Source organism: Clupea harengus, chromosome 16 (genome assembly GCF_900700415.2).
Source record: "Clupea harengus chromosome 16, Ch_v2.0.2, whole genome shotgun sequence".
In the NCBI taxonomy this organism is placed as follows: domain Eukaryota; kingdom Metazoa; phylum Chordata; class Actinopteri; order Clupeiformes; family Clupeidae; genus Clupea; species Clupea harengus.
In genome coordinates, this window is record NC_045167.1 from 27,025,238 (window position 1) to 27,035,350 (window position 10,113).

A 10,113-nucleotide genomic window follows, 5' to 3' on the forward strand; every position below is an offset into this window, starting at 1 on the left:
CAATCAGAAAGAGTATGATTTTGCTCTGTTGTTTTGCTTGCATTCAGTATATGATAACACAAGAGACAGAATTTCAGGGTTATAGTGAAATTTGACAACACAAATGTGAACTTTTCTCAAATAAAGAGAGAAATAATTGTCCTGCTTGTAAAGGAAAGACGGATAAACTAGCTTTCCTATCCGCTCCCAAATACTAATTATTGAGTTGTTTACTTGTTTTATTAAGAGCAGAAGGGAATACGATTTTGATCATCATTTACATCTATTTTGTTGTCCCTGTAGTTTTTACATACCAGTGATATTTTATGCTCATTTGGACACTATCACTGAGATAAAGATGAACTAGTTCAGTGTCAAATATACCATTCAATGGGAGAAAAAAAACACGAATAACAAAAATGTAAAAACACATTTCAAGTACATCTTAATTATCAAATGATACATTTTGTATGATGGGCTGAAATGGAAGGCACCCAATGCATTCACTAAAATCAAGTCAAACTAGAATTCACTAGCATTAATTGATTATAAACAACAACATTCTATAGGGACTGATTGTATTGTTTCGAAATACTAGAGAGATATATTAATGCAAATAATAGACAGATGTCGATAGTTATTTCTTGTATTTCGAATTCGCCCGTTCACACTCTTGCTCACTGGAGACAGTTTCTAACAAATTAGCTAGCTAGCTAGCTTAGTGTTAACATAGCCCACTACAATATTCCCTTCATTTACCTCAAGTAAACCTACATTTAAGCAGGTAACAATCGTTAACAACTACAGATAGCCACATTCTGTAACTACCCGTACTTACAATTTCACTCCTTGCATCATTTACTTTGAGCTAAACTCCTTGGCTATAATCCTGGCTGTCGTTGAAGAGACGTTACTTGGCAGAGTGAGAAAGCCAGCGCAGCAGCCTCCCCAATATCCCCGGGGTTTATATCGTTATGTGTGATGATAGGCTATTGGATTGTAATTTAAAGGGGGAGAAAACCTACAAACCAGAACGCACGCACATATGTAGCATGTTAGAGTTATAAATAACTTGTGCTTGTGAGAAACAATAGTTTTATTTAATGACATCGCCAAAATAAAAAAATAAAAAGTTTTTTTTTTTTTTTTTAAAGCCAATAATGCCAAATGATTTTGGGGTGGCTGAAGAACATTTTAGGGGGGCTTCAGCCCCCCTAAAATAGGCCTAACGACGCCCCTGGTCGCCGTCAAGAAAATAAATAAGCATTCATTTAGTTTTAGGCCTCACACACGTAGCCCTTGGGAGAATTGTCCATTAGCAGCACCCGTAGTTCACACAGTACGACACTAGGACCAGATAGGATTGCTTGCTGTCGGAAATGTTTAATATTTAGTTTTAATTTAAAGTTTGTTATTTGAAGTTTGCTTACAGTGTAGAGTACCGTTAATTCACATGTAGATTTACGCGGTCTCAACCATAGATATATATCTATGGTCTCAACCATAGGCGGAGATCACGGGGGGGACGGGGGGGACGTGTCCCCCCCTACCATAAAGTTGTCCCCCCCAACAATCATTGGAAACAAAACAATTTTTTTTTTAAATATAGTAATTTGAAATAAATGCACGACAACACAAGGTGTGCTAATTATAAACGTAAAACAATGTGTTTTTAAATTTTGAAAAATCATGATTTTATTCCTTAAAATGGTTTGGTTCACATGCTGTTTCCACCGGGCGGGGCTACCGGCAGCTCCGTGTTTCAGTCAATTAGCCAAGTACACGGTCAGACAGTGAGACTGTTTCCTCCTCTCTCCCACTGACGCAGTTAAAGTTTTTTCTAAACTCCTTTTACGAAGTTACAATCGATATGCACAAGTATACATAAGTTTAATGATGGATTGACATGACAACGTGAACGTTTGCTGATAATAACACACGCATGCCGGTAATTAACACCGTTAGGATAGCTAGCTAGACAGTTAGGACACTGTCCTGTCAGGGGCAGGTTAATGTTAGTTAATAAAGGTAGGTCTACATCTCAGTGCCTCTCCAGATTAGTTAAATTAACTGAAGGTAAATTAATTTAATCTTTCCCTGCGGTGCCTGAACAATGCTGGTATTGGATATATGTATCTGCAATCGTGATGACCGTGAGATGCGGATTCTCCCTCTTGTATTGTGTAATCTGTAAATTCTCGCCTCAAATGTAAGCGTGTTATCCACCATATATCTATGTTTTAAATGTTATGCATATCCCTCCATTGCAGTATGAAGGCCCTTTTGATGGCTTCTAGACGGAATCAGGTTCTTTTGTCTCCAAAAGTTGTCTCGAGGCTCTTGGGATATCGTTTTGACACTGATAGCTGCCATTGACTCTAGTCAGCTCGGATAACTTGTCCGAGTTAGGAACAGTAAATATTGGTGGCGGGGCTTATTGATAGGTCAAATTGAACTGTTTTAGAACTTATTTTGAGCATCAAGTTCTCTTGAACTTTGGACATTATTTGTCTGTGAGTAGATATTTTGTGTTAGTACATTTAATGCCATTTAGAGGATTTAAAAATGACTTCGAATTTCTGTTTGTAAATGTTATTGAGAATTCGGTATTTAGCAGCTAAGTTATGCTAGCTCTCGTGAAAGCAATTTTTTCATGTCCCCCCCCCGGAATTACTCTCCGAAATTTTACCATGTATTGTCCCCCCCTACAATGAAATGGGATCTCCGCCCCTGGTCTCAACTCTACTGTGATAGCCGGTGCATTTTGGTGGCGGCAAAACTGCTTGCTTTCTTGAGCTCACGCGCCTGACTTTCCGTTATTAAAGTACTGAATTGCCAGTTTTGTCCTCTGCAATTCATATGTATACTGTTTTTACATTTAACACTAAACCCAGCCTATTCGGAGTCCTAATTCTGGACTATCGATCATAGTATCCTTATTTGGAGCAAACATGCTGTGGTGGTAATATCAACGTGGCTAATTTACCCAGCGAGGGAATATTTTAAGCAACGCTGACTAGCTAGCTATGCTAGTTAGCTAGATATCCCTCATAACGATGTACTGGTGGAGGACCTGTCAAATGGCAGTCTAAGTCATGGGAAAAAGGTCGTTAATGTGGAGAAAACGGCTACATGGAGACGTGGTAACGTGACCCCAGTGCACTGATACATTCCCAGAAGGATGTCAGCTTTCAGGTGTGTGTTTATCAGACTAATTTTACTGCTATAAAGTACGCTGTTGAGGAAGGTCATTGGGAACCTTCCTCCCCCACAGCTGAAGGCTAGTGGTGGTTTTCTATGAAGCCTGTTTGTTCGCACTGGCCAATTATAGCGTGATATGCAACCAAAACATTTGCCTTTTTTTATTTAGCTATTCACTTTGGCATCTCTGCCGACCTTGGCTGCTGGTGTTTTGAAGTCGTTAATTATAATTTGTAGAGAGAAGCTCTCTCTTGTTAGCTGATATCTCTCTTGTAGAGAGAAGCTCTCTCTACACACACCCAAAGAACTGAATAAACTGGAGCGTAGAATAAACCTTCACGAAGCTCACCATCCTCATAAATGTAGATTGAAAGACTGCAAATTTCAAATCACCCACAATATATATGTATTTATGTATGAGTGTTAGTTTAAAACATTTACAAATGAACTTTAGCAACGGAATGTGAAGAAATAACCGCTTTGAGGTAATGTCTAAAACGCCTTGCTGCCCATAGTTACTGAAGTTGGCATACTAACTACCGCCCTCTCTCATAATACCACTTTGTACCTCAAGAGGGCGCTAGTGAGTCTCTGTAGCAAAAACGGCAAGGCAAAGCAATGGTGCTGTCACGGGCGAAAGCCTACACCAGGGCTCTTCAATTAGTTTGGAACTGGGGCCGGTTCTTGAAACTGAGGCAAAGTCAGGGGCCGGAGGATATGAGTAATCACGGTAACAAATAAAGAAATTACAACAACATACTGAAGGAGTCAATATATTCTATTTTGTAAGTGCTTAACAGCTTAAGCCCAAGAGGCCGCATAGGCCCAAGGATTCAAAAATCAAACCAGGTGAGCAATAACCTAGGGTGACCAGACGTCCTCTTTTCCCCGGACATGTCCTCTTTTCGAGACCTAAAAAATGCGTCCGGCAGGGATTCCAAAAACGTCCGGGATTTTGCTTCGTCGGATATTTGTGTTTCTCTGGGTTTTTCACAAACTAGTTATTACGCCCTTACAAGTTTTGGAAATGGTATCTCCCTTACGTTCCACCTTCTTGCGCGAGCTCTGACTGTAGAGAGAACAGTCATTGGTCGACCGATCTCAGTGTTGCCAGATACACGATAATTATCTGAGCCTTTGGTTACATACTTCACCATTTCCAATCTGGCAACACTGAGCACCTTGCCGCTTCCACTAGTTGCATTGTTTACAGCGCATGACATCTGCAGCCATGCCGAAACGTAAACGTAAGTTCACGGACGAACTAAAAAAAAAAATACACATGTTTTCGCCTCGGCCGTGATGCTTCGGAAGCTTAGTGCATGACATGCAGAGCAGGCACTTACGTGTCAGTGGCAAATAAAGGTGGCAGCGATTTGGAAGCTCACGTGCACTCTGCAAAACACAAAACTGCAGCAAGAGGAGAGAGCTCATCGAGTAAAGTGACATACTTTTTTGTGAGTAAAACAGACACTTCTGTTACGGCTGCAGAGGGTACCCTTGCTTTTCATACAATAAAGCATCACAACAGCTACAGATCAATGGACTGCACATCTGGTTTGCTAAGAAAGATTTTCCCAGATTCGGTGACAGCTCAAAAAATCTCAAGTGCTGAAGGGGATTCTGTGCACCCAGTACAATTTCAAACACATGACCTGCAAGGACTTTCATACCTATTTGATAGGTAATCGCCGACTCATGGGAAAGATTCAATCTTCAGAGAAATATACCCAACCACATGAGGAGGACTGAAAAGTGTTTTCATTTTCTTATTTTAATATGTGGCTATATAAAGTATTTATTATTTAGAATTTTTTATTTGTTATCATTATTGCTTCAATATATGGACAAGACACATTAAAGAAGCGCTGGACTAAATGCCACAAAAAAGATTTGTTTTACATTTGCACTTTGCAGTTTTGTTAAAGTCCAATAAATAGATGTTCATATAGTCATTTGTGTAATTTTTGTCATTTAATTTGTGACATTTGTATGCATTCACATGGTCATGGTGCGGCATGCTATACACTATACCCACCCAAATTTCAGAATTTACAAATGCGCCCCAACTAAGCAGGGCTATCCTGTGGCTCTGTAGCAAGCCTTAGACTTACAACTTGCTTAAAGTGGCATTATGTAGTAATTGTACCTCAGGGTTAGGGTTAGGATAAGCAGTTTTACCTTAAAATAACAGCTTAAAAAAAATTGGGGCGCTACAATGACTTTTAATATGGAGAATCGCCTCCGTGCCATTGCCATACCAGGGTCCGTAGGCATATTACTGCTAAATGTAGGTTTGCCTGAAGCCGCCCGGTTTCTACTGTCTGCCAATCTAGTAAGTAGCTTATTTTTCATCTTGCTTTGTCTTGTGTTGCACTTGCTTGATGTTTGACTGTGTTAGGACAGTTGTTGACTAACTAGTTTAAAAAAAAAATGCATTTTCCGTTTGGTGAATTCCGTTTTTTTTCTCCGTTTCAGCTCATTTTGTTCACCCTGAGGTAGATTGATGGCTACAAATGGCGTCAGAAGTGGGATGGTTTGCTGTGAGGTCATCGGAGGCCTGCCCAGTTTGTAAACCGTATGAGGGACACCCAGGTAGGTTGACCCCAGTGTGAGGGACCCCAGAGATGGGTGAAGCACTAGTGTGTGTGAGGGACCCCACCTGATGCAGACGTTGGTATTGGGGCTTTATCTTTTAGCTGAGACACAATTCATGTCACCACCCGCAATGAGAACCCCTGTACTTCTGTCTAGGGTGGAGACAAACACTTTTCACAACCCACTACCCATCTCACACACACACACACACACACACACACACACACACCCACACACACACACACACACACACACACACACACACACACATACACACACACACACACACTACCCGTCGCACACACACACACACACACACACTACCCATCACACACACACACACACACACACACTACCCGTCGCACACACACACACACACACACACACACACTACCCATCACACACACTACCCATCACACACACACACACTACCCATCACACACACACTACCCATCACACACACACACACACTACCCATCACACACACACACACACACACACACACACACACACACACTACCCATCACACACACACACACACTACCCATCACACACACACACTACACATCACACACACACACACACACACACACACGCACACACACTACCCGTCACACACACACACACACACTACCCATCACACACACACACACACACACACTACCCATCACACACACACACACTACCCATCACACACACACACACACTACCCGTCACACACACACACACACTACCCAAACTATCTGTTTTGTATGAAGCTGAATGTTGCGCTTCATGTATGGTGACCACTAGGGGGCACCAGTGTACTGTATAAGGTGGGTTCTCGTTGGTAATAAACCAGACGAGCTGAAGTAATTGAACAGTGTTTTTGGGCAGGGGTGTGAGTGAGGCCACTGCCTTGGATGAGAAGCAACCCCACACATGGATGGTGTCAGGAGAAGCGACCCCACACACACACACACACACACACACACATGGATGGTGTCAGGAGAAGTGACCCCCCCCACACACACACACACACACATGGATGGTGTCAGCTTTACACGCACACAAAAACATGGATGGATGGTGTCAGAATACACACACGCACACACACACACACACGGATGGTGTCAGGATACACATACACACACACACACACACACACACACACACACACACACACACATGGATGGTGTCAGGATACACACACACACACACACACACACACATGGATGGTGTCAGGATACACACACACACACACACACACACACACACATGGATGGTGTCAGGATACACACACACACACACACACACACATGGATGGTGTCAGGAGAAGCGACCCCACACACACACACACACGGATGGTGTCAGGATACACACACACACACACACACACACGGATGGTGTCAGGATACACACACACACACACACACACACACACACACACACACACACACAGTCTTCTGCTGTCCAATCCTTGTACTTCCTGCAGAATTTCAGTCTGTCCTTGATGTTTTTCTTGGAGAGAAGTGGCTTCTTGCGTGGGTGCAGATGCACTCTCACCCACCTGCTGACAATATTGAGCAATCTCTCCACTGGTGGAATAGAAACACACACACACACACACACATGCTCTCCACTGGTGGAATATAAACACACACACACACACACGCTCTCCACTTGGGGGTGACACGATTCCGTAGCGGACTGCTTGTCCTGTGTTAACAATGGTGTGTGTGTGTGCACGTGCGTGCGTGCATGTGTCCATATATATGTGTGTGTGTGCATATATGTATGTTTGTGTGTGCGCGTGTGCATGTTTGTGTGTATGTGTCTGGAATCGTGTCACCACCAGTGGAGAGAGCGAGCATGCGCATGTGTGTGTGGGTGTATGTGTGCGTGCGTGTGTGTGTGTGTGTGCGTGCGTGTATGTGTGTGTCTGTGTGCGTGTCTGTCTGTGTGTGTGTGCGTGCGTGCGTGCTTGTGTGTGTGTGAGTGTGTATGTGTGTGTGCGTGCGAGCACCCAAGGCCATCCTCTAACCACCGACCCCTTTCAGTGGCTTTGAGTTGCTTCAGTAGAGTGTGTGTGTGTGTGTGTGTCTTTGAGTTGCTTCAGTAGCTGTTCCTGTTTTTCCCTTTCACAGGAAGTGTCTGTCTGGTGCTCTGGCCCACACTGACCTCCATATAACATGTGTGTGTGTGTGTGTGTTATAGATGCTGTCGCTGACGTTGCCCACACTGATCTCCATATAACATGTGTGTGTGTGTGTGTGTGTTAAAGATGCTGTTGCTGACGTTGCCCACACTGATCTCCATATAACGTGTGTGTGTGTGTGTTTTAGATGCTGTCGCTGACGTTGCCCACACTGATCTCCATATAACGTGTGTGTGTGTTTTAGATGCTGTCGCTGACGTTGCCCACACTGATCTCCATATAACGTGTGTGTGTGTGTTAAAGATGCTGTTGCTGACGTTGCCCACACTGATCTCCATATAACGTGTGTGTGTGTGTGTTTTAGATGCTGTCGCTGACGTTGCCCACTGACCTCCATATAACATATATGTGTGTGTGTGTGTTATAGATGCTGTCGCTGATGTTTCCCACACTGATCTCCATATAACGTGTGTGTGTGTGTGTTATAGATGCTGTCGCTGATGTTGCCCACACTGACCTCCATATAACATACATGTGTGTGTGTGTGTGTGTTATAGATGCGGTCGCTGATGTTGCCCACACTGACCTCCATATAACATACATGTGTGTGTGTGTGTGTGTTATAGATGCTGTCGCTGATGTTGCCCACACTGACCTCCATATAACAGCTTGTGTCCCCCTCCAGGCAGACCCAGAGAAATTCAGCAAATTGCTCCTTGTGGTTCTCTAGCTGTCAATTTATGTGTGTGTGTGTGTGTTCTTGCATGTGTGTGTGTGTGTGTGTGCGCTCAGACCTCTCTGGTGTTCACACACACCTCCTGCCTTTGTAAATAGTGGACTGAGCTTTACCCTATTCCACCCAATCAACTATTACGGAAGGGAGGGAGGTCATTTAATTGGCTGTTGAACTCAGATAACAACAACCTTTCACCCGAGTCACAGGACGAACCTTTAATGGTGAATCTACTCAGAGTTTTTGTAAAACTGTTCCCACATCAGTCTTTTTAAAACTGTTCCCACATCAGTCTTTTTGTAAAACTGTTCCCACATCAGTCTTTTTAAAACTGTTCCCACATCAGTTGCCGTCCATCAGTCTAGGGGGCGTGTCTAGGACTAGTGTTGTGTGAGCGAGATGATTGATTGATGATGATTTTGCACAGCAGACACTTTTGAGTTTGAGAAATGTAAACAAACAAGAGAACACAGCCTTAGAATAAACAGGAAGCAGAATAATCAGGAACAACAATTCTTTAAAGCATTTCAAAATAAAGGTTGTGAAGCTTACAGTAATACATTCATTTCCAGCAAAGGTAAAGCAGACAAAAATAGGAACTTTGGTCATCTTACAGACGGTCCTCTGTGTGTGTGTGTGTGTGTGTGTGTGAGAGACCACGTTGGTCATCTTACAGACGGTCCTGTGTGTGTGAGACCACTTTGGTCATCTTTACAGACGGTCCTGTGTGTGTGTGTGTGTGTGAGACCACTTTGGTCATCTTTACAGACGGTCCTGTGTGTGTGTGTGAGACCACTTTGGTCATCTTTACAGACGGTCCTGCACAGAACACGGAAGGCTATCAGATAGACTAACGCTGTCACTGAAATACACACTCTCACACACACACACTCTCTCTAGTGTTGCTGCGGACTTAATATCAGCGGCTCCAGACGATGGTCAGATCCGCGGCGGCAGGTTTAGTAACAGCTTGCTTGTGTTTGCGTTTATGAGAAGGTGTGTGTGTGTGTTTGTGGTTATGAGGAGGTGTGTGTGTGTGTGTGTTTGCGTTTATGAGGAGGTGTGTGTGTGTGTGTTTATAAGGTCACATCTTCTCACGGTTCTTTTGAACATGTCACAATCCTTAAAAGAATATGCACGCTCACACACAACCACACCCACACCCACACCCACACCCACACCACACCCACACCCACACACACACACACACACACACACACACTTAATCTAGACCAAAACACAGGTTCCACGGACACGTCCAGCATGTGGCTGTGATTTAGCAGTAAGAAATAAGGAGCAAAAGTGTGTAAGTGTTCCTAGGGACAGGGCCGAGTCCACAGGCATACAGGGGTCAGGGTGTCCTGCTCCACCGTGTGTCCTGTGTGTATGTGTGTGTGGTCTGGGGTCACGGTGTCCTGCTCCACACCACCGTGTGTGTGTGTGTGTGTGTGTGTGGTCAAGGGTC

General features: G+C 43.6%; 1 protein-coding gene across 5 annotated transcripts in view; it reads right to left on the bottom strand.

The window, feature by feature from the left end:
- Nucleotides 1–9,145: 9,145 nt before the first annotated feature.
- The window catches only part of LOC105910476 (protein PHTF2), a 55,273-nt gene continuing 54,305 nt past the window's right edge, over nucleotides 9,146–10,113 (bottom strand). For all 5 annotated transcript variants that reach the window (XM_031582469.2, XM_031582467.2, XM_031582470.2 and 2 more), the window contains one exon: nucleotides 9,146–10,113. This exon is cut by the window's right edge and continues 1,389 nt beyond it. The gene's annotated coding sequence lies outside the window, so the exon portion shown is untranslated.